At 41.8% G+C, this 15,117-nt stretch overlaps 1 long non-coding RNA gene across 1 annotated transcript; it reads right to left on the reverse strand.

The window, feature by feature from the left end:
• Positions 1-1,578: 1,578 nt before the first annotated feature.
• LOC136427529 (uncharacterized) lies at positions 1,579-6,191 on the reverse strand. The gene is made up of 2 exons (XR_010754454.1): positions 3,810-6,191; positions 1,579-1,780 (listed from the first exon to the last, which is right to left on the reverse strand). It is a non-coding gene; the product is annotated as an uncharacterized lncRNA (long non-coding RNA).
• Between the last annotated feature and the right edge of the window lie 8,926 nt (positions 6,192-15,117).

The raw sequence follows: 15,117 nt of genomic DNA on the forward strand, positions 1-15,117 counted from the left end.
AACAAATGGGACCAGACGGTTGTGACTTTTGTTGAATTCAAAGTAGCAGTTGTTCGATTTCATAATTGGATAGGACAAAGTTTGAGGAGCTACGCACTATATATTTCAATGTGTTTGAGTAGAAATAAAGTTAGCTAACAGAGTTGTAGTAGTTTGTTAGGCTAGACCATGTAAAGGTATTTTGTCTTGTTGATCTCCTAAGTCTTAGGCTAAGGCCCTGTTGATTTGATTATATGGATGACACCCGCGCATGCATACATTTTTAGTCCATTTCCAAATTTTAAAAATGATGTTCTGCCGTACTGTAAACGTAAAAATGAGAAAATATATAGTGTAAAAATATACTTCAGAAAACGGATATCAATGTCGTAGAATGCCAAAGTAAATTCCAAAGTCAAAGAAGAAGTTTTGAAAGAACAAAAATGAAGAACCTATATTTCGGTATACCATAGATTGTGTTGAGTTTTGTTCGTCCTTCCTGCATTGTCCTAACCACGTAGATTTCATAATGAATACAGTTTTTTTGCACGCTCGCATCAGTATTTTGGTTCCCAGAGGATATCATCCATATAATTGAATCAACATGGCCTAATCGGAGACACGACTGCACCATACTAACCAAAATCAAGGCCCATATTAACTCCAACTATATTAGTATTTTTGAATACTTAGAATGTGGTTATGCAGCTTTCCTTAGGAGCCGAAAACCGCAAAGACTGTCATACATTCAAATTTCGCGCCTACCTGATAATTGATAATTCACATAGCAATTGGTAAATACTTCCTTTCAACCTATCAACCAAGCTTACTTAGGTCAGATACCTGATGGAGGCCGGGAGATTCGGTCGAAATTCCTGTGAGTTAATTCTTGTGGGTTAGAGAACTGTTTATGTCTTCTATTCAAGATCTGACACAACGTCAAGTCGGCCCTTACGCCCTCCTTGTACATTGACTTTTGTCTGATTTCAACTAAAAAAGGTGCCCTCCTGCGACGGTCAACATCAAAATGAAATACCGAAAAATGGGGAAATGTGTCATGTCCCTGAATGTAGTTGTAGAAGTGACACCAGCGTGGTAGCTTTGAGTGTTTTTACAGCGCCTTTGGTTTCTTTTTTGGCGACGCCTCAGGGGCGGAGGCATTTATTACAGTATTACGATCGGTTTGTAAGAATTTTAGGAATTGCATGAATGCATTCCCTAGGGAATTGGTTTTAAGGTAGCCGTCGGCTGTGTGATATATGTAAGGTAAAGGAGAGGTCTTTGTTGATTTGTATGTGAAAAGCACCATTTTGACAAACTTGCTACTTAAGGCAGAGAAACCGGCTATCATTATTTGAATTTCAAATATGCTTTTCTGTTTCTAACAAGAGAGAACAATATCTACATTCATCTTATACTGATAAGATTCAACTAGGAAGAAATTGAAATATTAAAGCTTGATTTTCAAATAAGTTATTTTTTTGCCGCCTACAACTAAGGATTTTATGTTTGAACATGTTGCTGATACAGGTTCTTTTAAATGCTCTCTGAAGGCTATAGCTAACACATAAAGGATAAAGGAAGGACGCAGAGACAAAGTTTCTTGACCATTGGGCATAGTAGATGTTTTGTGTGAGAGTTTTTATTCATTTGTGTCTCATTTGTTTTTATCCTGTGCGTTTGTTTTGTTTTGCCTTTGTGGTGATCCTGAATTCATTATTTGTTTGCGCACACTCCTTCCTTCCTCGTTGACTCCAGTGAACCCCATATGCATTCCGAGGGTGTTTGCGGCGTAGCTCACCTGCGGACACAAAAAGAAACATCATTCACTGCCGCTCACCGAGGAACAAATTGGCCTCTCTTTTTATCTATTTATCTATATTTATTCAAACTAGTAAACAGAGGTTGAGAGTCTGACATGTTGCTCAGTTATGAAGGAAAGCCTTTACAATGACCGAACACATGAATTACATGTTAGCCAGGTCAACAAAAACGGCAAAATTTGGTTACCTAGCCAGCATCCGTCATTTCCGTCATTTGAAAGACTTCATGCGACACATGACTTCCAAAAAGATGTTGCATATTTCGTCATCTTTAACGATCGCTAGCAAAAAATCGGTGTGTAAAGCTATTGAGAGCTTGGAATTTCGCCAAGAAAACTAGTAAATCTAAGGAAGTTTGTGGCAGAGCCGATGTAGATAAGTTCTAACGGCTGCTGGCGACCGGAGAGACGACCCCCAAGCCAGTGGGTGGTAAAATTTGGCTTTATGCGCCCCTCACCTTGAAATATTTGACAGGTCTTACCGGGCTGACGTTTTTTTTGTGACTATTCCCCCCTCCTCCTGTTCAACGTCCGTTGTTGCAACCAAAGACGATAGAAAAGTCTGAAATACTTCTATAGTTACCAGACGTACTGTAATTTTTGTGTTTATCATTAGATTGTCAAGCTCACGCGTGCTTTCTTCCTTCCAAAAATGATAAAGGACGTCTGATATCTCACCAATAACAGCGCCCGCCCCTGCGATGGGAATGGGACAAAAATAAAAATTTCTGGTAAATGTGTTCGTCAAACAAAATTCTGATGACGGAAAAAATCCAACAAGCTGACTGTTGGTCGTGTGGGCTTACCTCTATGTTATATCATTTTTCACGCTGTCTCGTAGGCGGTGAGCCACAGATTTTTTGCCTTTTGTATACGGATCGTTTTTTCATCTCACCTCTTTATTCTAGCCAGTGAATTCTTTCTAAGGTTTCTAGGCTGGCCATGGCGTAGCCCACATGCGGGCCTGCACTGCGCACTCGACAAACCAAACGCCCGGGGAACAGGGTCCCCTGGGGCGTTCCTGGCCGTCCAGAGACGCCCGTAAATAACAGGCTTTCAACCGTAATACTACAGTGAACCCAAAAAATTCCTACAAACTCCGAACTAGCGAAAAATCAAAGAAAGTCCATATAACTAGCACTGACTAGTGTAAAACCAACAGATTTAGAACGCAGCGGACCAAGCGCTACTTCTTACTACTCTTGGCAACGTTATTCTACGGTGCCGTCCGCAACAAAGACAAAGAGATTTATACCCGGTACCCCACGATCACAAGAACCCACAATTGTTCTGCCGGGCGGAAATCACTGTTGACGAGTTGATACAAAAAATAAACAAAATATTCTAAGACGTCAAGTGTACAACAATGTACTGGTATTGAACTGTAACGTTAGCAGGACAAATTGCGTACAAGATATACACTTAAGCCAGTTGTCAACTTGTCTAAGTACCTCAATCACTATAGCTCACACATTACTATTTACGGAAACACAAACATAATCTAAACCAAGCCGAAAATCCATCGAAATCATTCATAGTAAACAAAACTCGTCAACATTGAGACAATTCAGACTTCTTGGCACTATCAAAATCGGTAAATGAAACACCGGGGGAGTGTACCATGCTGTGGTCGGGCTCTTGTCGCGGCAGATGGGGCTTTCCGCCGCCCGGGCCTGTTGCATTAACGCGGCATGAGTTGGCCAACTCCTACCGCGTAAAAAAAACACAGGGTGCAATGGATAACCCTGGCAACAGAGAGTTTTGTATGCCACGAAGAAAGGTTGGCCGAGTATTGCCCTGGGCCTATAAACAGTGAAATCCGAGGGGACTGGTAGAGACTAAAATTAAATCACTGAGCCCTATAATCTTTGTATTTCTACATGGGTCATAGTTTTTATTTCGTAAAATCAGTGCGAAGTACAAATACATTTACAAGTTGTTTTCTATTATCAAGTGTAAGGGCTTAACAGGAACACGTTTAACGTATGGAACGTTTTCAAGAACTTACCTTGAAAAAATTCCGGGTCTCCGTGACTCAACACAAGCCCGTAAGAGTTTCCCCGTCGTGTTAGAATATTCCCGGCGGCAAGCCTCGGTACGCGGCCCGCCGTCTGTCGCTGTGGCGCGCCCTTGCCCTAAAGCTGAGCTAACGGTATACTGCATGCAGCCTCGAAGGTTATGAAAAGCTGAGGGCGGGGATTGTAACGAGTTATAACAAATCCTATCTTACCCGAACGTCACACTGAATTCTCACATGAAATCCTAAACAAGTGCTTGATTGGTCGACTTTCGTTGGCTCCACCCTGCTGCTGTGTTTGTTGGTTCCAACCTTTCTGTGGGCGGTCAGTTCCGCCCTGCTAGCTGACAGCGGTTGGTTGAGTCTGGCGCCCTGCTGAGGACGGTTGGTTGCGCTATGCGGTGGGCGGTCTTCAGAGAGTTGCGCCCTGCATGGGAGGAGCTAATACGTATCCCATTTGGACACCAGATGCCGTCAGCACGCAAGATCGACCCCTTGTTGCGCATTCAGAGTTGAAAGGCACCCTACCCCAGTTTTGCTCAGAGGGTTTGTAGTAAAAATTTCCTTAGGGGCATGTTGGCATGCATATCCCGGAGCCGAGGAATTGGCCCGTGTAGAAATATATATAGGACTGCTATGTGTGTCTGTGCTTCTGTTTGAGTGTCCGTTATGTGACTGTGAGTATTTCCACATGCCCGTACATACTTTGGCCAGCATAACAAGGGGACCCGAGTTCGAGCACGGCCTGCCCCCAGACATGTCTGGACATGCGCCCCGACGTTGTGCCCTTGGGAAAGGCACTTATCACGACTTTCCTCACTTCACGCAGGTGTAAATGAGTACCTAGCTCATCTAGGGTTAGGGACGTCCCTCGGATAGGACGTTAAATGGAGGTCCCGTGTTTGGGGAGAGCCACACCCCGCGCACGTAAAAGAACCCACCACACCTTTCGAAAAGGTGTAGGGGCATGCGGTGTGCGATGGTCCAAACCTTACAGCCTGGTCTGGGTTGACATCTTGAAGAGGTGATAGTCACCTGTTATGTCAATCCTTCCACAAATGTGGTAAATCTGAATAAATAGATAAATACATAAATAAACAAATAACTCAAGACAGGCAAGAAGCCATGGATAAAGAACGTTGAAATGATTAAGTATCACGATTTATGATTGATCATTCTACAGAATTTCTAATCAGTAAAACTTAGTGGCTTTTTAGCTTTGAAAAAAAGATGTGTCAGCAGTTGACCCTGATTTAGGACTCTGCTCTTCTCACAAAAATGTTGTCATATTCCTACCGCGTTATCTCTTCCGTTACAGTTTCTGCTCCTTTACCAGCGTTCTGCTGATATTTAGCAATGGCCTAACAGACAGGTAGCACATGTAGGCTTCAAGGCCGGAACAGCCAATTGGATGCCATGTTCTTTGTTCAGTCAAAGGGAAGATCGATGTTTTGACGCTTTATAACGCGCCATTGGCAGTATTGTGGTGCATACAAGAAAAATAAACCTAATAATATTATCATCTGCTAAAGTGCGAATATAAACTATCGACTTTCTGATAAAGTGATAGTACCGGAAGGGTTACTGAGCTTTATTCTCGTTATATTTCTGTCCACGGGAGGAGCCGGGAAAATCATTCATTCCCACTACCTACGCTTCAGAAACATTGTTTACATTCATTTCACGGTCGATTAACAATGGGAGGGAAAATGATTCCCTGTCCCCACAGGAGATCGAGGGTGCGGGCCAGAGAATCTTGAAGCAGGGACAGTTTTGGATTCATTGTAAAACCATTAGCTCCGTGAGCAGCAAGTAGGCGTCTGAGACGCTCTGAAGACGTCAGGAGATTTCTGCATCATTATCATCTCCATGAAAAATGGAGATTTAGTTTTGAGCGTGTGTGTGTGTGTGTGTGTGTTTCTGGATGTTTGTAGTCAGTATAACTCAAGAACATCTGAATGGATTGTAATGATATTTAGTATGTGGGTAGGTGTTGGGAAAACAAAGGTCAAGGTCAATTTTGGGCCCCCTGGTATGCTACCTTAGTACTGCAGCAGAAATTCCATTTTTGTATCTTTTGACCTGCATGAACATGCTTTGGTGTTTATTTATGGGTGGCAAATAGCTTGTGATGTAAGGAAGAAGGGCTGTAGGTTTGGGCCCCCTAGCAGATTGCTCTGAAACTGCAGGTGCGTTATTGTGAAAATTTTCTAAGGAGAATAACTGAACAAAGGAACGATGGATTTTCATGATATTTAGTTTGCAGGTAGCTTAAACAAAGATGTACATAATGAAGTGCTAAATGGGACTTAATTTGCATAATCAATAATGAAAATCTATATTTACAATGTTTTCCATGATAGGACTCATACATGTTGTTCTAATATGCATAAGTAATGGAGAAATTTCACAAACCCACTCCACTCAACGGTAAGACTATTAAATATGCAATATATAACTGAGAAAAAGAGGGACATTAATCGATAAAAGTTATGCAAATTGATACCTAATTTGTATAATTAATGAGAAAATACTTTAATTCCATATTGGTAGATAACTGGAATTTCATACTTGTGGCATTTGGAAGTTATGTGAAGGTGAACATGGTTGATGATGAATTATGCAAATGAGGGCCTAATTTGCATAATATATATTTCTATTGGTTGGGATAAGTGGACTACTGTCGGGAACGTCTTCATATGGATCTTTCACTTCTCTCGCAAAAACACCTTGGCTCTATAGCCGAGATTCAGGTTGCTTTATCCAATAGATTTAGAAAACTCTATATACGTATGTGTTGTGACACTTCCGAGGCTGCTGAAGTGGGACGCTTATGTTTAAGAAACCCTGCCTTTAGTGTGGACAGTTACGTCCTTTCCTGCTCAATACAATTATTTTGCTATCGAGGGGCTGTGAACTAGCGTTAAGTGTAGTTGTGTTAACTGCTGTGTATGGACGCTATATGCATCTCACAATGTGATAAAGATTTGAACAGTTTTAATTCTCTTGGGTGTGTTGTGACAAGTTCGTTGGGAAAAAGGGAAAAAACATTTATAGGAATAAATTACACTTTTGTGATGGTAACACTCGCTGGTTACGAGTTTGTCTTCAACGATCAAATAGCTATGATTTACGAGAGACGAAGGAGAAACTAGGGATTGGGAGCAAAATTGAGAGATACATGCACGTATATAGATTAGTAAGTTAAGTTTATTGATTTCGATCATTCATAAATCACTGAAATACATGGCAGCATCCTTAGAAGAGGATGCTGAATTGCGTACATTAGGCGTATTACATTTAGCAAAATCTAACTTAAATTTAAACAACTAGTACTATTCAAAATCTAGACACAAGAAAAGGATAGTGAATGAAGATGGAAGAGTGAATGGGGTGTAGTGAGTATTGGATGAGTGAAGTGAAACAGGTGCTGAGAAAGGGTAGACGATAGCGTGTGGAAAGGTAAAGGGCTTCTCACCCATTTCCTAACCAGAACAAATGGAAAGTTGACTTGGGATTTGATACTATTATATCTAATAACTTCGATACACAAGAATTATCGATGATAAGCTCATTGCAGAAACAATTTCATCACTGAGGACATGACACAGGGCCACCCAAAGGGGACAAATTTATACACCAGGAATAATTAATATGCTACTTGACGCTAAGAGCCAGGCAAATAGAATAAACACCGACGAAGCTAGTTCTCCTCATAAGAGACAATGAATGTCCATAACATGGCACAAAATCATAACTAGGGGGGGGGGGGGGAATGATATTTAATTACGTGAATTGAAACGAAAAAAAGACCATCGGCGTCGTCTGACGAATCTGACATGTTGTTGTTGTCCGAGTCCGCCATGACAGTTTCGAGCACGGCGTGATTCAAAATTCCCGGATGTACCCACTGAGGGTCCGCAGGGGGATAATGATATTGATACCGCTTTTCAACACACGCACCGCGCAAGTCTCAAAAGCGAAATTTTATAAAATGTCGTCTGGTAAATATTGAAGCATCATCTATTGGAAAATAGCACCCCCTTCCCTACTTTAGGACTGCGCAGTCTAGTGGTTAGCAGCCCTGTCACTGAATCATGAAGCCATGAGTTCGAATCCCGGCTGTGTCACTCACCTCACATACACGCAACTGAAAGGGGTCGCAGTTCCGTAGGACAGGATGTCCGTTAAACCGTTGTCTACTGCACATTGTACTAAAATAGCTTATGTCAGCTTTGTCACGAGTAGTTGAAAAATAGTTCTTTCCTAATCCACTTACCATCACAATGACAGGACCCCCCTCCCCCCCCCCCACACACAAAAGCTGAAAAAGAGAACACAATCAAATCCTCCGAACCACTTTAAACCACAGTTAATTTACCTTAACAACCATGCGTCGCCTGGGTGATTTTTAAAGCACCATAACTTGTTGAAAATTTTGGCATCTTGATTTTATCTTTCTGCCCATCTTCTACATAATTTCGTCCTATACACATGTTTAGCTCTGTTGATGAAATTGATTTCCAATTAATATTTACTTCTGCTGACAAAATCAATTTCCTACGAACTTGGTCATATGCATTGCAGTTTGCTTATTTACCTGGCGTGGGTGTTGGCACCTGGTGTAATAGCGTAACCAAATTAGTCTGAGTTTGTTGATGAACTAAACATTCAATGGACCCGTCGCCCACGGAAAGGATATATATAAAGCTCAACACACACTGCAGTTTCTGTATGTGCTGCCAGACCGGGTGAAGTCTGCCATCTTTGGTTGACGTATTACTGTGTTACTATACCTGGTATTCCTTGTCCAGTGTTGTCTTTCTCACTAAGGCTTAGCCTTTCGTAGTAGCCAATGGCTGTATTATTTCACAGCCACACCGGTGAATGATTAGATATTACATTGTACAATTGTACACTGATTTCTTTGCGTTTGGCCATTCGACCCGACAATGTGATAATTGTGGATCCAGTGTATCTGAAACAATTATGTTATATATTTGTGGAACTTAAAGTTATCTCGAACCAGCTTAGCTCAATGAACAGTTGAGCTAATCTTTCACATGACAGAGAAGTCAGACGCTATGTACAGTACTTTCAGGTTCATATTACGGGGAAATTCTTCTAGCTCTTTTCGACAAGAACAATGAACAATGGACCACGGCTAAAAATCCGCAATAGCGACAAAGTCGGGATTGGAACTCACGACCTCTTAGTCCAGAGGCAGGGTCAAGAACTGCTGGAGTAGGCAAGCTACTCAACATTCTACGTTTGTAGAATGCTCGATGTAATTTTTCTTGATTGACACCTTCGAGATTGTTTTACGTAAAAATCGATTATGTCGTTCTCTATAAATACTGTCTTCAACTGAAAAAATCAATGTTTCAATCAATCAACAAACCAACCATACGCCTAAACGTACGATCTTGATCATGTATATGCATTGCAATTTGCTCATTTTACCTGCTTGTGATTGTTTACTTATAGGTAGTGTGATTATGCATCCCAAATTTGTCTGGGTTTGATGATAAACTGAATAGTGAAGAGACCCTTTGCCCACAGAAAAGATACACGAAACCGTTTGATAGAGTTGACTTGCTACCGTGTGTGTGTATCGCACAGCCGATTTGAGGTGAAACACACCAGTTTGGTAAAACTGTGCAATACGGGACTATCAGGTCTGATTCACTCACATTGGAACGCACACCTACTCTTACCGACTGTGGTGGGCTCTTTAACGTGCTCGAGGTGTGACTTTCCTCAAACTAGGGACGTCTGGCTTAACATCCCGTCCAAAGGACTGCAACCTTTTCCAGTAGAGTGCAAATCGAATGAGTGACCACAACCGGGATTCGAACCCTCGACCTGTGCACCAAAACGTTTCGGTTTGGTGACGGTAACACCACGCAGACTCTGATAGTGGTCAAGCTACGACGTGAAGATTTCGTCAAGATTTCCTGTGGAAGTCAGGTAAAAGGATTTGTTTCTTGTGTTGCGCCCAGTAGTGTATTCGTTTTAGCATCCCATCGTGTAAAGCTTGTGAAAACGTAATTCAGACACAAAGGAACAGAAATCTTTTTGGAAATTACATGACCACTAACAACATCCAGTTCAGTAGTGACCACTGCTAAATTGCAGAAGAGTGGAATAGATCGGGACAAAGGTCAGCATACTCAAGTAGCAGACAGTGCAACGTTCCGTGGAATGTTAAGAAGAACCCTTGACAGACTTTTGTGCTAGAGAAAAACCGTCTTCAAAATGAAGTTGATATTTCAGCACAAAGTTTGCTTTCTGCTCGTTCTAGCCTTGTCCATAGTGTCCATTTCTGGAGAACAGTGTTTCCCGACCTGCGAAAGGAAAAGACTGACTTACTGCGTACAAAGCTTCAAAATGATCAGTCATAGCTCTCCTTATAGCCCCCTCCTTCACAGAAATAGAACACTGTGTATCTGTTGTAACGGGATTGACGACAATTATGCCGAAATGTCAGACGGGCAAACCAAGACGTGTTTCCCAGAAGTGCAGTGGCTTGCCATACAAGGATTAAAGTATGGGAAATTATCGTCTCAAAAGCTGGCCGTGTTTGATACTACTTCTCTCATAAGTCTTTTCATTAACGATGCAGGAATAACCGATATAGACAACGCTACTTTCAATGACTTTTGGAAGTTACGAAATTTGAATTTAGACTTAAATCTGATGACCCATATTTCGAGAAACTGGATCAGAAAGTTAAATTCATCGAAACTCGACCAACTTTCCATTTCTTACAATAAAATATCAAGTTTAGACGCCGAGTGCTTTCAAAGTTTGGTCGAGCTTAATTCCTTAGATTTTTATGGCAACTTACTGACAGAAATCCGAAGTCAGTGGTTTGTTGGCATGGACAAACTAACAAAACTAGTCCTCGGTGACAACAACATTGTCTCGATTCCGCCACACGCCTTCGAGCATTTAAGTGGACTCCACTTTCTGGATCTACGTGACAATGACATAGTGTATGTCAACAGAGAAGCATTCTTGACTCTGGAAAACCTGATTAGAGTCGACCTTAGTGGAAATGTTCTTGTATCAAAAGCACGCACCTATAACTTGGAGTGGAACGTTGTCCTGGGAAATTGTGTGGAGGGCCCGTTCATAAACCTGAACCGCATCGCCAAGCAGTGGATACGAGTTGAGGCTGTTGGAGTGGTGTTGCACATCAACTATGACGCGAACGACTGTGTGTTCTCTGTGGAATGGTTTCGCAAGTTGAGACGCAGAGGCAATGATCCGAGCCTGGATTCGTGCAATGTACTCCCACCAGATTATCCTTTGGGTCATTTCACGGCTAGTCCTCCTTTCGTCGTCATAGCCAAGAACAGTGGAACGTTTGAAGCAGATTTTCCAACCCAATGCTCGGAGGCATGGAAAGAGCCAGACGGCATAGGTTTAGGTCTGAAAGGTGCATCAAGTTTGCGAGTCTCTGGCTTGAAACCAAGAAAGGAACGGGTCGCCTTTAGCGTGGTGGCAACAACCCTGAAAACTACAAGACAAATTACATACAAAAAGAAGGATGGTGACACGGAATATTCTGTGCACAGAGTGACCTGTTTTACTCTCATAAATGATGCCGAACGCATTTCGTTCTTTAACGTGTCCGAAATAAACCGAGACAACATCACAAATTGCTTTTCAACAAAGTCTGCTTTGAATGTGTTCATTAATACTTCTTCTTCAAATTCAAATAGCACAAACAACAGCACAGGTACATCAACAACCCTAGTAACAAAAAATGACACAGTCATGGGAACAACCAGAGAACCACTTTTTACCTCCATTCAGACCGAAGTCACTCCAGATGTAGTTGAACGAACGTATTCAACTCTTATAACGTTACTAATCGCTGTAATAGCGGGTTCAGCTTTTCTTATCAGCCTCCTTGCTTTGTTTTGCTACGTAAAGAGACGTAGGAATAATCAAAGTCTGAAACACGACCGATCAAATGTCCCTTTTTCGGAACAGGCCGCACATGCCCTTCAGGGTAACCCATGGTATGAAACCTCTGCGCATGACTCGACAACAGTGCTCGCGACCACGCAGGACTCAGGTCAAGCAAACGACAACGCGTACAATCAAATCAACGAGGAAGACGTATACATGCCGCCTGGCCACGACTACTGCGAAATAAAAGACGAGGATGCCAGCGGTGAAACTGAACAAGTGACAGATACTAATGTTTACAAGAACATACTGAACAAAAACATTGACAATGAATCAGGACAGGGCTCGCAAACCGAGAAATGTGAGGGCGGGGACGAGTCTGTGACTTTTTATGCAGCAGCATCCGCGACAGTAAAGTTGCCGGAAACTAGCAATGTTGGCACTAAGTCTGCCTTTTACAACACGGACATCGACAAGATCGCTCCTGTTGACTGAAGAATGGAGAAATTATCTACCACAGAGCCTGCCCTGTACAAGACGGACACCGACAATGTCGCGACTGTAAACTGTAGAATGGAGAGACTATCTACCACAGAGCCTACCCTGTACAAGACGGACACCGACAATGTCGCGACTGTAAACTGTAGAATGGAGAAACTATCTACCACAGAGCCTGCCCTGTACAAGACGGACACAGACAAGCTTGCTTCAGTTAACTGTAGAATATCAGTCACGAACTGTGCCGACCCAGCTCAGACAGCATACGAACTGACTGACCATACAGACATTTCCTATGAAACATCGGGTGACGTCACACGTTACATGTAACTCAAAGAAGGAAATCTTGTCTATGTATATGGATTTTCTGTAAGCGTCAATTCATAGTTGATATTCATATCTCTGCTAACAGGTCTACTATTTAGATCATTACATTGTAAATGTGATTGGCTCATTGTAAAGAATGGTGAAGTTTTTTAGAACTTCTTCCATTACATGTAACTAAAATGTAAATGCTCCTGAATTATACTTAAAAAATCATTTTAATTGAACATGTATCTGAAAATGAAATGGTCATGAATTGTAACTATTGATGATAATAATGAACTACTTTTGTCAAGTCAAGGCCTTTATTTTTCTGGTTTTTGATGTTGTTAATAAGGCTGAATTGTTACCAAAACGCTTTATTTAACCGTCTTCCTTCAGAGTCAAAGTGTCATTACCAACGATAAAAACTTGGTTAATAATGTGACCTTGGCGATATCAAGATCGGTTTGAACTTAACGGACATTTTTGTATTGATTTTGCCAGTTATGAAAACTTATAAACGGTTTAGCTGCCATGCTGGCATGCAAACAACACCTATAGGTAAGGTATGACTGAGGTTTGTGACTTTCCGAATTTTTTTTCTCATATTTTTACCATAAACAAGTAGACAGAAAAATTTTCCTGACCTTGTTCGGAGGCACGAAGTTGTCGAATGTGTCGAATTCGAATCCGTGTCCATGGCAACTGCGGTAAACATGGCGTTCGAACGCATGATGTGAGGAATGATCTCACGATTCACGTACTGGACAGGGGGACATCTGTCAAGAATCGTGTTGTACTGGAGAAATCTAAAGAAAGATGCCCTCTTGTGAGGTAAAGTTTTGAATGTAGATAATATTTGATCATTTGGAAGTCCCTTAACAATAAGATTGGTTTACATTTGGTTGTGATGTGACTCGCCATTCCCGTTTTTATCACTAGAATAGCAACCGACTAGTTGCGGTTGTGATAGAGATTGGTCGTGCGCTGTTATGTAGTACAAATGTATCATATCTCGTTAACGCGTTGCCAGGTCAACTTAGGGTATTGGTCAGTATTACTATAGTTCTGTGTATGATCATCCGTCACTAAATATTAACGAATCTGAGTTGTGGGCTGCTTTTTTGCACAACTTCCACAAACATTCCGTCTTAGTACACGAGTCTCCGAATGGAGGAAGAACGGCCTCCTCACTTTTTTCTACATATTAACCAGTTAATAATCATATCAATATAAACAATGACAGTCTACTGAAACCAGCTCAGGGGCGCACCCGTGGAAGTCACCATCTGAAATGTCAAACACTTAAAGCTAGGACAGATACATACAAATATTCATTTTTTCCCCGTACGAGTGGAATGCCCTGCCTGGCATGGTTGTGACGGTTCCCACCGTTAAGTCTTACCGTACAGGGCTGAAGGCCCGCCCGCCTTAGCCTGGGACATACTCCCCACCCCTACTTTGCCCCTTGCCCTGGCAGACCGTTCGCCACAATTCAAGAAAAAAAAATTAAATATTTGCGCCCAGCTCCTTTCGACGTCCCATATCTCAGTATTGGACCCCGAAACACCTGCGCTCTCTTCTCACACGTTTCCGTCTCGGGAATTACAGATTAAACTTAAACAATTTCGTAAATAGTCCAGCAAATTCATTGATCAAGAGCGCCGCCTGGCAAATCTCAATCGGACTGCATTCATCTACCGTCACCGGTGTTTTAATCTCATCAGTCAAACAGTTCTGGTCGGGTTGGAATCTCAGATGATAAGGGATCTACCGTGTAGTTTTCACTATGTAGGTCCCCTGGCCACACCAACGGAGACCGTCTGTCGCTGTTTAAGTTTATTTTATTTTCTAAAACGCTGAGCGTCCACAGAAAAATACTTTAGTCAACAGGACGACACCTTACCGCGAACTCTTGCAGTTTTTGATAACATTGCTAGGCGACGCTTTTGATCCATGAACAAGGAGATGCTGCAGCAACAGCAATATTTTTCACTTGATGAACTGCTGTATCATTAATGACGTTACAATACTCGCGCGAACATTACTTTCTCGCTCTATTGTGATTAGTCCGTAAATCTTCGATAAATCATATAATGTATTTCGTATTTTGAAGGCATAGACTATATTTATATTTCACTTCCCATACCTAGAGGTATGGGTAGAGTGAAATATATTGTATTTGTCTGGTTCTTCTTCTCCTGACAAACCTTCAAATGGCTTCTTCTCCGCCATTTCTTAACCAACCGACCTGAAATTTGGTGTGGAGGTTGAGATGGCAAATACCCCCAGACCCTTTGTAAATCGTTTTGAAACAGGCCTTAAAATCATTTTTATGGAGGTTTTTTGGGGCATTTTTAGACAATTTTTATATTTTGGGCTCCTGTGCCCTGGTATAACAAGCAAATGACCTGCAATTCGGCACAAGGGTGCCTTGAACATGTCCCTACAGGATTTCAATCACATTTCCGGTGTACATCACTTCAAAATGCTTCGTTTTGGGGACTTTTGGACCCATTTTCAGACCAAAAACGGGTCAAAAGTGCTGTCCCCGTTCCATGTTCTATCTAAG

Source organism: Branchiostoma lanceolatum, chromosome 2 (assembly GCF_035083965.1).
Source record: "Branchiostoma lanceolatum isolate klBraLanc5 chromosome 2, klBraLanc5.hap2, whole genome shotgun sequence".
Lineage (NCBI taxonomy): Eukaryota > Metazoa > Chordata > Leptocardii > Amphioxiformes > Branchiostomatidae > Branchiostoma > Branchiostoma lanceolatum.